Here is an 18,748-nt window from a genome sequence, read left to right on the forward strand (position 1 = left end):
AATTTTTAATTACAATCTGACTGAATTTCTTCTACAGAAAAAGAATAAATAAATCATATAGATGCTTATCTAAAAAAAAAAGTAAGATCCCTGTATATATTTTATTTCCAATCACAAGCTGTCTGAGTTCTAAAACAAAACTGCATTTGTATACTAAAATATATACAGAATGAGTCACATCTTTCATGAGATTTGTTTCACATTAATTTCTTTTTAAAATAAATGGTGTAATAATAGCTATAAATAAAACACAATTGACTATGAGCTAAACATTGTTGAAACTAAGTAATGAGCACATAGTATTTTTAAAATATATTATTCTCTTCATATTTTTATTTTATGAGAAAGTGAAATGATTTCTAAGTGGTATTTGATGTTTTCATATCATGCTTTTTCTCTCTTTGGTAAATCAAATTTAAAAATTGTTCTCCCCAAAATAGATTTTTAAATACAAATTCTTTCAAATTTATCATTTCTTTCAAAATCCACTACACTATAGCATTCAGCAGACCCAGTTTTCTATCCTGAGTATGGCTTTCACATTCACACACAAACATCTTGTGTTCAGATCAATTTAATCAATGCAGTAACTTTTGATATTGGTAGGACATTGCTCTTATCTCTTTGTGATGTTGAACATTCTCTCACTCAACAGACCTCAGCTCACTAACCTCAATATAGTCCCAACCCCACGCATGATAGGTACTCACTCTATGTTCTTAATATGCTGCCCTCATCCTGAATTACTCCAATTTATTTCCTAAGTCAACATGGAATTGTTACTCTATTTTCCCTTATAATAATAAGTAAAACCCCATCCTCATTTCTCCCTCTTAACAATTTGAGTGTTTCCTTTCTTAGTATTTTTTGTAATTGTTATATTTACCTTAATTATTATTCTGGCTAAAGTGTTCATTTTTAGTTCTATGCTGTATCACATTGAAGTATCAGTATCATGCAGTGTAGACTGCATGATAAATATAGTGTAGACACTCGATAAATATAACTATAATTAAAACATTAATGAAAGCCCTTTATTCAATGGCTTCCTTCAGCCAATAAGATGTTACATAAAAAAATGCAATTTAATTTTAAGAATGGAGTAGCCATAATTGTTTGTGAAAATTTATTTTGTACACTGCTAGGAATTTATATCAATATGTTATCCATTTGTCTTATTTCTATCTATTAATTCAAAAAGCAGGCCCTTTTGGAAAATAAACAAGACAGTGTTTAAGTAATAAACTTGTATGGTAGTTTGTTGTATTGCAAGTTCATGAACTTGCACCCTTGAATTTGCAAGGACATGTGAAAACAAGCTATAGAACATAGTTGATTCACAAACAAACTAAATGTAAGAAGTCATATTTGCTGGGGCATGAGAAGTTCTAGGAAGAAAAATAAAATGTTGTAAGCAGATGGGTGATTGTTTTTTAAAGGAAGTTTTGCTGTATTTATTGATATAAATGGAAGAGTTTTTAACAAAGTAGCATTTGAGCAAAGTCACATCAATATATGAAGAATTGTCTAGAACCAAGAGGGTTTCCATTATAAAAGAGTGAGGTAGACAGCTTGAAGGAAGAGATAGAAGGCAGTGTGGCTAAAGTGGTGACAGGTAATTCTCTATGAAAACTTGATGGTTGTCTTAACTTTAGCTTAAAAGAATAAAGAACAAATAACTAGCAAAAGACAGAACCCTAAATCTATATAACAGACCATTATTTCCACTCTACATCATTTCTACCAACATGTTTAATTTTTCTCCTATTACTCATAAGAATAAGCTATGACTGTAACAGAAGCTATTTATTCCTCAATTAGTGAGACACCATTAACAGCCCTAGTGAATTTGCCTGCTGGGATAATGTATTACAACTGTGAATGTCTTTTTAGTTTCTAGGATGTGTGGTGAATGTCTAAGTTGACAGGGTAATGTTTGTCTTACGGTTAATTTTAGTGAGTCTTGGTTTACTTCTGTAACTGTTACTTTACATGCACTTAATTGAGACTGATCTGTCAAAAAATGTTTTAAACTACCTAGGAAATACATTTTCCTTGCCATGGGTATTTCATGTATTTGCAATAAAAAAAAAAAAAAAAAAAAAAACTCATATGTCTTAAAATAAAGTTGAATTCCAAGATTAGACAACAGGATTAAAACTAAATTATTATTTCTTTTTGGGGGGTTGTTGTATGATTTGCATATTTAACAAAGTTGGTTCAGGAACTAAAAATGCTTTAAATAGAAATGATAAACCCTTGGGTTTTTTTCAGCGTTTGCATTAAATTATTATCTATAAAGACATCAAATCATTTTGAAAAATTGTTTGGCAATTTCTTATGAAGTCAACCATGGCCCTAGCATTGACTAGTAATCTTGGATTCTCAAGTTTGTGCAAAACTTAGGAGTGGATGTTTATAATACCTTTATTTGTCGTTGTCAGTCTCTTCAAATGGTGTATGGATAAACAAACAGTTGATTCATGCATCAAACACTAGTCAGTAACACAAAGGACTCAACTTTGAGAAGCGCATTATGAGGACAACTGTCAGAATCATTGTGCTACGTAAAAATAGTCAAACATAAACTACTACATGTTGCACAGTCCCATTCCTATGAATTTCTTGTGAAAGCAAAACTGTAGGGACAAAAAAACTGATCAGTAGTGAGAGGAATTGGGTCCGGGAGAAGAAATTGCCTGCAAAGGAGCCCAAGAGAGTTTTATAGTTGATTTAGATTATATGTTTTGAATTTATTGGTGGATATTTAAATATATGGGTTTGCCAAAACTCATGGAAATACACAATAAAAATGATGAATTTTTTTGTATGTTAATTATTTGTAAGTGCCTCCCTTCCTCCCCCTCCCCCTCAACACAATGACCACAAAGGAAAGTAGAAGAATCTTTTAAGAGACACATTTTTCACCAATTAGCTGGGAATCTAGTGCAAACAGAGCATGATTATTATGAACTACAATCTAGCAGGAAATAAGGAATATAGTAGAGATTACTGTTCACCAAACCCAATTTTCTTTTTTACTTGCACACAAGTTAAGCTGCATTTCCTGGGTTGCCACAAAATTTAATCTGCTTGTGTACTGAGTTGTACCCAGTGGAAAGTTGGGGAGGTACATGGGACCTCCCAGATCTTGGCACAGTTCCATGCACTTTCTCCTTCTGCCACTGATGGGGAGCACAGGGTGACTGAAAGCTGTGTGTTCAATATACTGGAGCTACACGATGAAAGGAGTTTTGCATATATGGAAATTAGAAAAGAAACTATCATGATAAACCTTTGAAATGTTGACAGTTTTTCATTAAAGCTGTTGTTATGTTACCTTATACATGATTTTAGTTAAAACCTCCTTTTTGACAAATTTTATAGGGACTCTTCACTCATTGCCTTATGAAAGAAAATTATCAATTAATCCCTCTTTTGTAAATTACAGGAGTATTTCCCTTGTGTTTTAATCTTTATATTACTTGGAACAAAGATCACTCCACAATCCCTGAAAAGTCACTGTGCTGTACCTAGACAATTTTTCAATCTGGATAAGTCCTATATAACTACAATTATTTGCTCACTCACTGATTTATGCTTTTGTCAAACATTTGCTGGTGCTTAGGTTGAACCACATGAAATTGCTTATATTTAATCTCTATTTATCTATAAGCATAACAATTTCATAGAATCCTATCATGTGCTCCTTTTTGTTGATTTAATTATGTAATGCATATTTTTCCAATTGCATAACTTTTCTATTTCAAGAACAATAAAATTTAGCTACCACTTTTCAGGCTAAATATCTTACAGAGTTTTCCTTTTAATACAGACTCTTTATTATGTAAATCCAGTCCACTTAATTCTGAGTGGCATGAAGAACAAATTTTTCTTATATTTTGCAAAGACTTCTGGCAAGTTCAAGTAAATAATAAAGATGCAAATAAATTTTTTATAAACGCAGCCAAACCTAGTTTTTATACTTTTTTTGTTTCATATAACATTTTAATGTATGGCCCCCAACATTCTTGTCATTTAATTGTATTAATTACAATTTTCAAAAACCCACAAAGGTCTCTCAGGCTGGGAATTTTTCACAAAGAAGAGAAATTTGCAAGGATAGGCGAGGGCAAGCTATGAAAATAGTATCATTTCCAGTGACACTTCAGTCTAATTAAATTATTTATATTCTGAAATTGTGAAGATTGTGCATTCATTTTTAAAAGAAAAAAATCAATACAAATTTTGAGCTGACTGTATACTGTTGTTATGATGAGAATATGTTTATTATAATCTTGTATCTTTATTTATTTGATAAAATCAGCAACTCCTCATACATATTAAATTTGGGAATAAATTATTAGGCAAAATAATAAAAGTATCTCTAATTATTAAACTATGTTCAACTTATTTGTTAATGAGTCATAAAGAAATGATCACATAGTTCAAATCACTTTTCAAGTGTTTAATTTATATATATATAAATTTAATAAAATGACACCATAGACAACTAATAGAAAATACAAGGCTAAGTTCTGGGGTCAAGGAATTAATTTAAAGCAAGAATCAAGCTCAAAATACTGTGACATCAACAATAAAGTCATAAACAAAGTAATCAATTAAATTTTAGGTTGGGAATAGTGTTGACAAACAGCCATTAGATTATCCAGAAGTTTTCTCTATGTATCAATTATCTTTGTCTCATTAAAGTTTAGCACACTCTTTCAGATCTTGCAGATGCTCAATACCCATGTGCCAAATGAGACAACTTTCTAAATGTCAAGGTTAAAATAAACAGTACATGGACTCAATGAAATTAGAAAAGATTGGACAGAAACATCGTTCCGGAAACAGAGAGAAGCCACATCTAGACATGTGCAGGGACGCATCTTCCTGTTCTCGCTTCCAATCTCTCCTTTGACTCTTCTGAATTTGGTGCTTCTCCAATGGTGCACGTCGTGTCCTATAGCTGTGATTCAACATTTGCTACCAGCTGGCTAAAATGAGGAACATGAGAGATAGAGGCAGAGACAGACAGACAGACAGAGACAGAGAAAGAAAGAGATAGGTAGAGAGAGAGAATATCAGCAACAGGGACTGGTAAACAAATGTCTTTTTAATGTACAAATATTAGAGATATTCCCGTCTTTCTATTTATCATGCCGGCACCTGTACTCTTGCACTTTTTTCTATTTTGTAATAACTTTCTCGAGTACCAAATAGAAATGCTTATTACTTTTCACAGTTTCATACATATTTTTATGGATTATTTTTTTTTTTGAAGTTGCGAACATTTATAGCTTTGGTTTACTGATGAGGTAACCACTCAGTAAAATTAGTTGACTTTCTTAAAGTCACAGAATTAGTAATAGTATAAGTCAGTATTAAAAAAGAATGGGTGTGTTGGGTGAAATGAAGGTGGTAGTTGTTGCCAGTGCCTTTTGGGTCCACTTTATTTCTGTAGCTTTACTTGCTATTTGGTGCACTTCTCCCTAGAAGCACACGTTATGACGTGGTTATTTGGAGGGGGGTCAATATTCACTGGCAGGTTAGAGGGGAGGTACAGAGAAGGGAATGCAGCCAAGAGGAATGCATTATGTAGCCAGCTACATGGAGTATCTCAATGCAAAACACGCCTTCGGTGTACTGTGGCCAAGAGGAGCGCAAGTAGGAATATCAGGCATCACTGAAGGTCTGTCCTCTGAAGGAATATTATTTCCAAGTCACTTGTGTCCCATCTGGAGATTTACACTGTGGGTTCCAGCGAATCATAGATATATCTCAGGCAGAGATCCAAGGAGTTATAGATTTAATGATGATAGGTCTGCCCCCCAAATGCATACCTTACATAGTACTGGTAAACACCTGTGACATTGGTACACACACGAAGAAGAAAATATCTAGAAATGTTTAGTGGATTTCTCAAGGTTGCACAATCTCAAAGTGGAGTAAAACCAGGGCTCCTGCTTATATGCTGCCTTAACCACTCTTCAAGTGTTTCTTCAAAGGTGCTAATTTATCTTAGTTTTGTACTGTTATCTGATTAATATGAATGATAGTCTATGGATTTTAACATTATATACATTTAAAGATAATATTTATTTTTCTAGGACTCTCCCCCCTCCAGAAGTAAAAACTCTACCTACGAAATACGAGTCAATGTACCACGACTACATTAGCTAAATCTACTTACTATATTGGCACAACAGCACTCACAACAGTCAACCCAGGGTGTCCAGGCTATTCAGTCCTCTCAGAACACTCCATGGAAACTGATTACAACCTAACAATGTGCTCTGATGCTATTTTAGACAGCTCATGAATGAAGAACACACAGAGGAAATGAAATGTGAATCTAAGAATATGAGTATCAATAATAATTCTGGAGAGGTAGGTAAATCTAAAGGAAGTATGCTATGCAGAAAACATATATTTTAAAATTAAAAAAAATAACTATTAAAACTTAAGCATGGCAATTACCAGCTGTACATTCTTATACCAAGTTTACTCTTTTGCCTTCTTCATTTTTTATTCTGCTTTGAAAAATCTATTCAATAAACATTTATATAATTTTTGACTGCCTTTTTTTTTTTTTTTTCTGTCTTCTTGTGAAGGTCTTCAAAAGGCCTTACTTGTGTCAAATGGCTGCTTGGAACTTATCACTGAATCTGTGTTTCCACGGAAGGGAACTGGCATTTGAACAGTCGGGTCATTTGCCCACTTTTATGTGTAGGTACGAAGATTTCACATTCAAAAGGCCACCTCACCATCAAAGTCAATTCTTAGTATAGCATGGGGAATAATTAGTTCTGCATGAAAGACTAAAGGAAGTCTTGCCTAAGAAGTGACATCTGAGCTGGATGACTCAGTTCAACTCAGTGAGTATTGAGGGCTTATTAAATTCAGGATACTCTGCTAAGGTGCTGTGAAGCATGCAGAAGTGAATAAAGTACAGTCTCTTCAATGCAGAGTTTTATAACCTAATGAAGGACTCACATACACATAAGCCTCTGTGCAAATTCTCTTGACATCATTAAGTTTAATCCTGGGGCATACTGGGATGTCAAGCATTCATAAAGGCTTTAGCCATTATAACATTTTCAGCAATGCCTTGGGAGAAGACAACTAGATAAAAAGTACCCTATAGAAGTTGAATTTAGCTATAAATTGGTGATAGATCCATTCAGTACAGTTATTGACTACATATGGGGCAGGAAAAGATGATTTCTGAAGGATATAGAGGCAAAAGTATCTTTATACTGAATAACTTGCACTCTACTGACAGATACGGACTAATTATAAGTCAGTTAAACCCATACTTTTGTAAGAGTGTTAAGCGAAGAGTGTTATAAGTCACAGATTATTTGTAAAACGGGCTTTCAATTGTGCAGTGCTTCTGTGTTCTGCCTATTTCTCACAATGACCCTCACAAGTATGCGATTACCGTTTGCAGATGTGAAAGCCAACGGGCAGAGAAGTCGCTCCACAAGATAAGTAAGTGGGAGAGCAGTATTTATACTCAGGCAATGTGGCTCCAGATTTCTTGCTATCAAGAGAACAGAAAAAACCCAGCCAACATGGAAACAGTAAAAGAATCCAAGTCTGAAATGTTCTGTAACTTTTAAGAACAGATGTGGTAGGAATAACTGAATAAGAAAATTTGCAAAATAAGATCAAAGGTACTTCACTTACAGATTTCTAAGTTGGAATATATATATATATATATATATATATATATATATATATATATATATACACACACACACACACACACACACATACATATATATAACTTTTTAATTTATTTATTATTTTTCTATTACAGTTGTCCCACTTTCTCCCCCATTGCTCTCCCCCACTCAGCCCACCCCTTCTCCCACAATCAATCCCCACCCCATTGTCCATGTCCATGGGTCATTTACACTAGTTCCTTTACAAGACTCTCTCTCCCTTTAGTTGTTCTAGTTGTTCATTGGAGAGGTATTGTCTAAATAAGAATTCATATTATTTGTTAGATTTTTAATTTTTAGTTGGAGTTATCCAGGATGATGTCTAGGTGGTTGGGTTGGAAAATTTTGTGTGCCACTGTCTAATATCACTTGTAATATTGGTCTTTGTTTCTAAGCCATTGTAGCTTACAGAGTGCATGGAACCCTAACATGATTGCCATATCTGTGACTCATCCCTTGTCTCATAAACTCTATGTCAAACATTGATTGCCTCAACTTACCTAAATCCCTTTATGAGTCCATCTCCTTATCTGCATTCCAAGTGTCACTGCAACTCTATACTACTTCAAATCAGTGAAGTGTTTCTATTTCAGTTTGCTACACCAGTCTCTCAAACTGCTATAGTGTCAGCATTGCTGGAAAGGATTCGAAAATGAAAACACAGGCCCTATGGATAGTGGTAAAGAAAAAAGTGCTTTATTCGGGGAAGAGTATAAATCAATAATTAGTCCCGGGGAAAGGCAGAGTGGCATTTCAGGAGTAATATATCACCAACAGAGCTCTCAGCATCCAAAGTCACAGAGCTCTACGCTGGGAAGCCTCATGGTGGCGCTTCTCCCGGGCCTCGGTGGGAACACCACGGGTCCCGAGCAGTGCGCCCACTCCACGGGTGAGGCTTCAGAGAACTGATCCCCGTCTGGCTTATATAGATCTTACTAACAATAATTATATGTCTTATATAACTGCTCTCTGGGTGAAAAGAAATACCTAGTTGGTCTTTGGCCCTTGGGAATTGGCCAGACTCCCAGAGCACACAGAGCCACCCCTCCCAGGTCTAGCATTCAAGGTCGGTACAGTCTTGTTTGGAAATGCTTCTGTAACAGCTCTGGGCACTTCTCCCCTCTGGGGTCCTGTCCTGGACCATGCCCCCTGTTCACTTTTAGGCCTCGGCAGTACAAGTGCTCTTGATGCAGACATGTCCACTTTTAATTCTCAAAATATTGAACCAATATATTTTCCAAGAAAATCCTATGTTAAAAATTTTATGTTAACCTCAGCAAATAAATTTGGATTCTTCGAGATAGATGAAGTAGGCCTAGATAACCCGAATGCTGACCACATTTCCTCTGGACACCTTCCAGTCTCAACTCCAGCCCTTTTAATCACCATTGATTCCTCAAATTACCTTTTTCTCTCCCCTTCAGATTTTTGCATGTGTTTCTCTACCTACAGACATTTTTATTTTCTTTCCCCAGCTACCATTCACACATAAATGGTCCTGAAATTGAAAAACCATGTTTCCTGAAAACTTTTCAATATACACGTACCTATAAATATTTCTTTTTCTTGTTGTTGAATACCCATTAGAAATATTTGCTCTAAGGGTCACTCATGCACATCACATACTAGGTTCTTTACATCTGTGTAAGCACACAGTGTGTTGTTCTTTCATAGTGTTCGAGGACACTGTAAGTATAGTTTCTTATATTTCTGAAGTTTATAATACTTAAATGAACATTTTTTTTTCTTTCCAGCTAATTATTTTCCAGTTAAAAGTCCTTTTTGAAGGTGAAAATAATCATGCCAGTGCTTTTTTAAACTTCTGCCATTTTATCCTTAGTTTTTTCCCCTCAACGTGGATCCCTTAGGTTAGCATAAGTAACTTACTTTTTTACACGCAGAGACACATTTGTCATCCGGGGAGCCTAGAGTACACCACAATTCAATGGAGCATATCAACCTTCTCGAGAATGAGAAATGTGCACTAGAGATACATGAAAGTACTTATGCCCATGAGAAGCTACAGTTAAGATTTCTGGCTTTTTCTTTTATTTAATGAAAATTTTAAATCTATACTTTAGTCTAATTTTTATTGCACAATCAGGCATACGGTATGCTCTTGTGCATCCTAAAAGTTCATATGAAGAATAAATGTGCAATTATTTCTTAAAATATTAATGTAAGTAGGATAATGAGCCATGAGCTCAGTTGTAAAGGATGAGTAAAAATTTGATTTACAAATCGTGGATCAGGGGAAATCACTGAAGTCAGAAGGAAGAGATTGTTTTCCATAAAATGCATGAAGGCAAGGAAGCAGACTATGCATGGAGAACAGCACATTAAGCCTTATTATTCCCATAAAGTTGACCTTGTAGTTTTTAAAACATTTTAAGTCTAGTGTTCAAATAAGTTCGATTTTGGGGTTTCTACACAATTTACTTTATCATGCCTGATTGTGGGCAATCTTAACGTCGCGCTTCCTTGCATTCATTATTTTTGCCTTTGTAGAAAGTTCTTTCTACCACATTTCTGGAAAAGAAAGTGCAGTACTTTAAAATAAATACGTCCTTTCCACTGCATACTTACATACTACATGCTTATTACAGAAATGAAAAGATACAAGATTCCTACTGAATGTCATTATTGTCTTACTCTAATAAATACCTTCCCCATGCTCAGTTCAGCACAATGTTCTTCTCATACTATAGTCTCCTATAAATTTTGTTTACATTAGCTATTTCATAAAATAATCCACTCCAGAGGAAACCGACTAATTATTTATTCCCACAAACTTAAGCATACATTTTGCTCCGTATTTCCTAATGTTGATTTTTTTTTCAAAACTCCATCTCCATTAACCATGATTTATATTGATAAAAAAAGTGTTATTTGGAAATCCTAATCAATGGAACAAAGTAGTCTCCAACAGATTTTGCCATTTCCAAAGATAATTTATTTCATAGGTGATACTCCTTGTGGGATAAATAACTGTCCATATCTAACTTAGATGTATTCCCTGAAATTCCATAGTATGTTGTTTTGTCAGGGAAAAAAAGAAAAACTATCACATATACTAGGCATGCATTGATTTTTTTAAGTATTCTTTTTTTTAAATTAAAAAATAGTATTCTTATAGTCACTGGAGAAAAGCACATCAAAGGACAATGCACTATTATAATGAGCTAGAATAAACTTAATTCTCTCCAGTTCCCACTGTGGTTGCTTTTATTTTCCCTTGCAACTTGATAGTATTTTAGATTGTGTTTTTCACTTGTCTAAAGTATTTTTTTAAAAAAGATGGCACCAGTTTCTTGATCCCTGTCTTCAGGGAGGGAGTTAGAGATAGATTAAATTGTAGAAAGGCTGTGTTGGATCCAAATAAAAATAGATTTTATAATTGAAATTCCAATTAACTGCTGTAACAGGTCATAGAACAAAAGTGTAAGGCTTTTGTTCCTAGACAGGCAACTTAATCTTTTTAACATAATCTCCTTTGAAAAGAATATGAAATAGATAATATATTGTTTCCTCTTATGACTTAGGAGTTTCCAACTATGTAAACCTATTTATCTTAATCGACCAGAGAGGCAATGTATGATAACAGAGAACATAGAATTTAGAACCAGACTTCTTGGGTTCAAGTCCTGGTCCTACCACTTAAAAGTTTTGTGATCCTGATAAACTCCCTATAACAGCTTCTCCAAATATGATTCTGATATAAAAGGTGGAAAATTACAGTATCTGATGTATAATGTTTTAAAATAATACAGTAAGTTTTGTAAAGAATTCATAATAGTACCTGGCACATAGTAAGAATGTCTCAAGATATTAAAAGTTTTAATCTGGTCTGTTCTTTAAATAGAAAACTCAAAAACAAGGAACATGGTTTTGGTTCTAGGGAGAAATCTTAAAAACACATTGAGTATAAACAAGTCATAGTTGTTTTATTATTTTATAGTTAAAATATTTTTTACACAATTCAATTAATTTATTTTTAAAATTTTTATTGTTGACAATATTACAGGTGTCCCATTTTCCTCCTCTTTGCTGGCCTCCATCCAGTCTCTGGTTCCCCTCCTCTCTGGCCATCACCACACTGTGGTGTGTGTCTGTGGGTGATGCATATGTGTCCCTTGGTTAATCTCTGCACCTTCTTTCACTCAGTGCCCCCCTGCCACACAACTGCCCTCTCTTCTTACAGCTGCCAGTCTTTCCCATGTTTCCATGTTTCTGTTTTTATTTTGTCAATTATTTTTTTTTAAATTAGATTCCACATATAAGTGAGATCATATGGTATTTTTTCTTTCTTTGACTGGTTTATTTCACTTAATATACTCTCTGGGTCCAGCCACGTTTTACAAAGGTAACATTTTCTTATCTTTTACAGCCACATAGTATTCCATATTGTAAATGTACCACATTTTTTTTTAGCCACTCATCTATTGAGGGGCACTTGGGTGGGTTGTTTCCAGATCGTAGCTGTTGTAAATAAGTCTGCTATAAACATAGGGGTACATATATTCTTTCAATTTGGTGTTTTGGGATTTTTAGCATTGTGAGAATGTTCTTTATTGCTTTATGTTAAGAAAATGTGTTTTGATAGCATATATTTAAGCTACATTTTTCTAGGGCAATTTTAAATGCTCTTCCATTGTTATTTGATGTTTGTTGTTGCTGAGAAAAGTCTACAGTTTGTGGTTTTCTGTTGGTACAATATAACTTTTACTAATTCCACTGAGATGTCTTAAATGTAAAGATCTCCAATCAAAATGCAATGGCATGGGGACCCCTTTGTAAATTATGTCATCATTTACTATGCTGTTCACCTGAAACTAATATAAAAAAGGTTGAATATCAACTCTAAAAAATATATAAAATTAAAAATAAATAAAATGTCACCATGGTGAAAATTTTGATGTGTTGAAAATGTAATGTTTCCCATGTTCTGCTTGAAATAAATGTTTCTTCATTGAAAAAAGAAAATCAATGACATGGAATAAAAAAAAAAATCTGCTCTTTTTAATATTAAATGTTTTAAAATGAGAGAAAAATATAGAGTATTGAACAAACACCAATACATACTGTAGTCAAAATTTCTACTTGGCTAAAAATATTTCCAAATTTACTACAAATAATGTTTTTAAAAAGTTGGTGCAGTTGATGACATTACCTCTGAAATGTGAATTAACATGTCATTTTTGTTTGATTTTGTATTTTTTTATTAAACTTCATATTGATCATACTTCAATATTTGAGTATAATTTAATATATGCATTTTAGTATTGTTCATTTGGGTTCCATCACATGCGAATTGCCCTTTAAGTCCATTTTTCTACTAGCTTATTAATTTTTAGATAATCATACATATAAGTAATAACACAAATTCCTCACATTGTCACATTTTCCAAATATATGTGATCCCTTAAAATTAAATACAAAATGAAGACAATGTCTGATAATTCCCTGAGCAGACAAAACCGTTTAAATCATGGAATTAAGCAATCACCTTTAACCAATCACATACTGTCTGGAAACCCCCATTGTAATAACCAGTCATTATAAAAGTTAAATAACTTCCTGATTTTCACTTTATAAGCCGTCCTGTAAAATCATGTATCTGGGTGAGCTTCATATGAGTTTTAGGTTTGATTGTTCCTTGGTTCATAAGCCTTTCTTATGTGCACAATAAATGCTTTCTGAATACCATTTTACTGCGCTAGTGGTTTTAATTTTGCTGTATCTGAATTTTTGAGTTTGTTTTATACTGGCATTTGAAAATCATAACTTCTTTGTTTAGTTTTATATAGTAAAGTTACCGGTAATCAATCTTTTTTACCTGTGGGTCAGGAGTTAGAATAGAACACGTAATGGGGAGCTTGTTTTTATTATGCAATGTCTGGGACTTCAGCTAGGAAGGCTTAAAAGATGTGCTCAAATCTCTTGAGTATTCCTTATTAGTTTGTCTGGTGTTTGGACTTGGTTTCCCAAAGCCTACTACATTCAGCTTGGGTGTCAGACAGAGAGCGCAGGATGAGTGTGGCCTTTCCTTCTGTCCTGAGTCTCACTAAACTGAGGCTGGGTTCTGAGAGGGCGTGTCCCATGAGGAAGTGATCTGAGAGGAAGTGTTCTATAGAGGCTGGGATAGGCTTAGTGACTTTTACTGGTTCAGAGAAGAAGTTGCAGGCCATCACCTTCTCTTGGAGGTAAGCAAGGTGGCAGTTAAGAATGGAAAGGGATTAGATTCTCTTCTCGAGGGAAAGATGACATGTTCTAGAACATGTGGATGAAAGAAACTGACTGCTGTGGCCCTCACTGGACTACAGAATCTTCACACATATTCTTTTTTCCTTCATAGCATTTAGTATCAGCTGACTTGCTATGTATTTATTTTTTGTATGCTTTATTTCTTTCTCCAGGAAATTAAAATGTAAGCTTCACATGAGTGAGGACGTGTTTGAGTCACTGGAGCACAACCAGTGCCTAGAAAATTGTGTAGCTGTATGGGTATTTCAGCTGTGTGTGGGTAGGGGGGAGGGTGTTAGAAGAGTATTTACCAGGTGTTTCACATCATTGACACAGCATTCTGTAGTAGTATCTGTTGTACTGGGGAAAACAATGCTACTCATTTCTGGAGGTGACTAACTATGCATCTTTGAGTACCATATAGCTAATCAAAAACCTTGTTGGTGCAGAAGCCCACTTCTCCACATCTGTCATTCATTCCAGGCACACAATGAGGAGGACCTAAGGAGTAGCTGGTTAGTGTAGATATGACACGTGTACTCGAACATGTACATATCAACTATTTGCTGAGGACAGAGATAGAGATCCATGCATATTTATTATCTTTAGTTTGAATTTTTTCATTATTCTTTTGAAAGTACTATAGCTATGATATATATGTTGTATGCATGTATCAACAACGGCCATCTGCCTTCACCTGTACCAAGTGCGGCAGGGATTGTCACTCCCGAATCGGACTGCACAGCCATTCTCGGCGGTGCAGATAGACTCTCAAGAAGCTACGCCATCGTCTCTCGAGACGGACGGCTGCCGCCGCCGCCGCCGCCGACGACATATAGCATAAATGTGAAAAGATATATAATATTTTATATGTGTGTATTGGTTGTATGACAGGCATTATGGAATGTGGTATTCATATAGTGGTTAAAAGACACTGTTCCTGTCATCTTGGATACTGTATTCTAGTGAATAATGTACATATTAAGTAAATAATCACAAATATAATTACTCTTGGAGGACTGTGTGGTTTTTGAGGTGCAAAACAAGGTGAAATAATCTATGTAGTGCTAATTTAAATGTCTTGTTTTGAATTTTGCACTGGATTTATTGGCAACAATTGACTGTAAGCTTTGTGAAATCACTGAGTGTGTCTATCCTGTTTTCACTTTTATTTCAGCAATTACCTGGTGTGTGGTACAGAGACACTGTTTCATGAATATTTTTTGAATTAAGGAAAGCATGCTCACTCTCTACTTCTCAAACCTCCTTTATAGTTTCATTTGCTTTATTTTTAATTAATCAATTCTATATTTAGGGCAGTTTTGGGTTAGTAGAACTACAGTGTGGGAAGTACAGAGTCTTCATATGCACCCATTCCCCATTCACACATACACACATGGAGTTTTCCCTATTATTAACTTCTTGCATTACTGTGGTATATTTGTTGCCATTGATGAGCCAGTCTTAACACATTATTATTAAATAAAATCCACAGTTTTATTAGAATACCCTCTTGGTGCTGTATACTTTATGGGTTTAATAAATATATAATGACATATACCCACTTAATAGTATCATACAGACTAGTCTGGTGTCATAAAAAGCCCTGATCTTCACCAATTAATTGATACCTATCCCTCCCTCTAATCCTACCAACATTGGGCAATTAATAATTTTTTACTATCCCCATAGTTTTGACTTTTCAAATGTCATATAGTTAGAATCACACTAATGTAACTTTTTTAGGTTGGCTTTTTTCACTTAGCAATGTGTATTAAAGCTTCTTCTGTGTTTTGTCTTAGTTTGATATTTCATTGTGTGGATGCACCGCAGTTTATTTACCCATTCGCTACTCAAGAACATCTTTGTTGCCTCCAACTTCCTTGGTTTATTTTTCAGCTCACTTCACCAGTTATTCATCTAGTGCTTTTTTATTCACTTTTTTGGAGGCAAGTAACAGGTCTAGAAACAACTCACTTAGCTGGCAAAACTTCTAATATTCTAAATATTACCACCAGCTACTTAAGCATTTCCATGGGATGTGCATATCACCTACATGCTTATATATCATAGCTTATTCTACACAACTATTGACAACCTGAGGCATACACACACACACACACACACACACACACACACACACACACACACACACAGAGTGTATATATACACATATATACACTAAATATATATATTATATTAATATTATCTGATAATTCTCTAGAAGTTTTCAAATTTTACTAGTGAATAATTATATTTGTACTCCTCAGATTGTAAGACTTCATGTCACTGACTTCATCAGCTACTCCCTACCTACTTCCACTATTCATGGCTCTACTACTGGTAAGTCTCAGTGATCTGGCTCCACATACTGCATTATGCTACTATTTATTTTATATATTTACAAGTTAACTTTTCTCACAAAATTCAAAATTTCTAAAAAGCAGGAAGTATAACTACATTAAAATTTCTGACAGTGTATGAATTTAATAAATACATAATTATATGATTAGTACGTTAGTAATTTAATACCCAAATTATATTTTACCCTAAAATTATTACTTATGCAATGAATTTACTAAATTTATTTGTTCTGATAAACTGCAATCCTATCTTGAATGTTCATATTTGCATCATCTGACCTAAAGAAAGAAAAAGAAAGAAAGGAAAAAGAGATTAGCTATTATTTATTAGTGCTATTAAATTTTATCAGAATTTTCTTAACTTTTATGAGCAAATTAAAGATTGAGCAATAGAAACAAGCTGCCAAGATAATAAAATTTGGTGGGTATTTCTATGTTATGACAACTATAATTTCAAGATGAAGGTGTCAAGAATAAGTATCAGTTAGGCATGTTACAATCTCAGACTAATCAGGAAGAATCTGTCATTTTTTTGGTCCAGGGTTTACTTCTTGTCTCAAAAACAGTCCTGTATCTTGGTTCTGGTATTTTCAAGGCAAGCCGTTTAAGTTTAATATTCTAATAAGGAGGAAGCAATGTCTATCAGACAAGGAGATGCAGTGCCATGCTAGGAAACTGGGGGTGTGTCAATAGGAAAGTCATAAATGTTTCACTCAAAAGGTGACCACCTTATTTTTGGTTTCTTATAAATTTAACTATGTGAGATTATTTTAAAATAACATTAATTAAAACGTTCATATTTTAATATTATGGTAATTTAGTCAGTGTTATTTTTCAAAAGAAAATATTTATGTGCTCATTAATGGAAAAAGTTAAAGTTTACTCTTAAAAATCTTAAGAGAAGATGCAATTTATTTTTCAAAGTTTTCTGCCATTAAATTTCTTATGATTTCATGCTAAAGAATTAGAAAGTGATGTAATATGATTGAAAAAGAAGACACTTGTGGAATAGACAGATTGTTGGGCTTTTGGCATTTCAAAAACAAGGGCTAGGTTTTATGATAACCTCTTATTAATTTTGAAATATAAAAATAATGAAGAAAATACGGGATGTACAGTTTAAAAATAATAAAATGGATGCCAGTATGCTCAATCCATTTAAATATAATGGAATATTTATAACCATATTATATTAATTGAGATATAAGAAGATTTATTCTACTATTGATTGGGTTAACAAACTAGTAAAAACTTACAAGTAGAACAGAAAATTGTTCTATTTGGTTCTATGAAATTGATTAGATTTAGGTTTGCAGGCTAAACATTCCAAATGTGAATACATGCTATACCCTTAACCATCACAAAGGCCTAATAAATTGACTGGATCAGCAAAGGTGGCAGTTGAAGATCAGCGATTGGATTTTTGGTACAAGGCAGACTAGGAGGCAGTCAAGTGTTAATAATATCCATTTTGCTTATACCGTTTTCCTTAAAGTCTTGATCTATTAAAAAAAAAAAAAAATTATCCTAGTAGGATTGTAGATTCACCAAAGCATTTATTTAAATGTTATAACAAGTCACTATCTACAACTGACAACAAAATCACAACTATCAACAACAGAGTCTAAAAAATAAAAACAAAAACAAACTAAGCAGACAACCAGAGTGGGAACAGAACCATGGGGAGCATGTGGAGGGGTGTCAGCTGGGAGGGGGAAGAAGGGAGAAGGAGGGAAATGATGCAGGGATTAAGCATAGTAAGAAGGTGCAGAATAGACAGGGGGATGTTAAGAACAGTACAGGAAAGGGTGATGTCAAAGAACTTATATGGACAACCCATGGACATGGACTAAGGGGGGATGGGGCTGCTGGAGAGAAGGGGGTACTGGGAGGAGGAGAACAAAGAGAAAACAAATTGGGACAACTGTAACAACATAATCAATAAAACATTAAAAAAAAAGACTTTGTGTAAGTACAGGTATTGTGAACATATACATAATTTAGAACCTCCATTAAGGCATATTTGCGAAACTAACAAAAAGTCAACTTCCAGAACTTACAGTTTCCTTTTGCTGTTGTTTCTTTTCCCCTCTTTTTCTCAGCCTCTCCTTTCCCCTCTAATGTGAAAGTCTGTTGTGTGGAAAAGCTGGCAGCATCTTTGCACGTTATGTAAAATTTTTAGCATGAATACATCAAGCAATAACAATGAAAATCAAAAAAGCAAAATGCAACACCGAGCAACTGAGTACAATTTTCCCTAGAAATACAACCAAAAAGCAGAAGAAAACTTGAAGACATGTCTCCAAATGGACTTGCATATACTCAAGTAAATAGTTAAATATAAAAACTTACCTTAAATAAGAAATTCAAAATCTAAGAACATAAGCAAAATAGAAAAAAGAGAACTGA

Source organism: Furipterus horrens, unplaced genomic scaffold (assembly GCF_987537825.1).
Source record: "Furipterus horrens unplaced genomic scaffold, mFurHor1.1.pri manual_scaffold_5, whole genome shotgun sequence".
NCBI lineage: Eukaryota > Metazoa > Chordata > Mammalia > Chiroptera > Furipteridae > Furipterus > Furipterus horrens.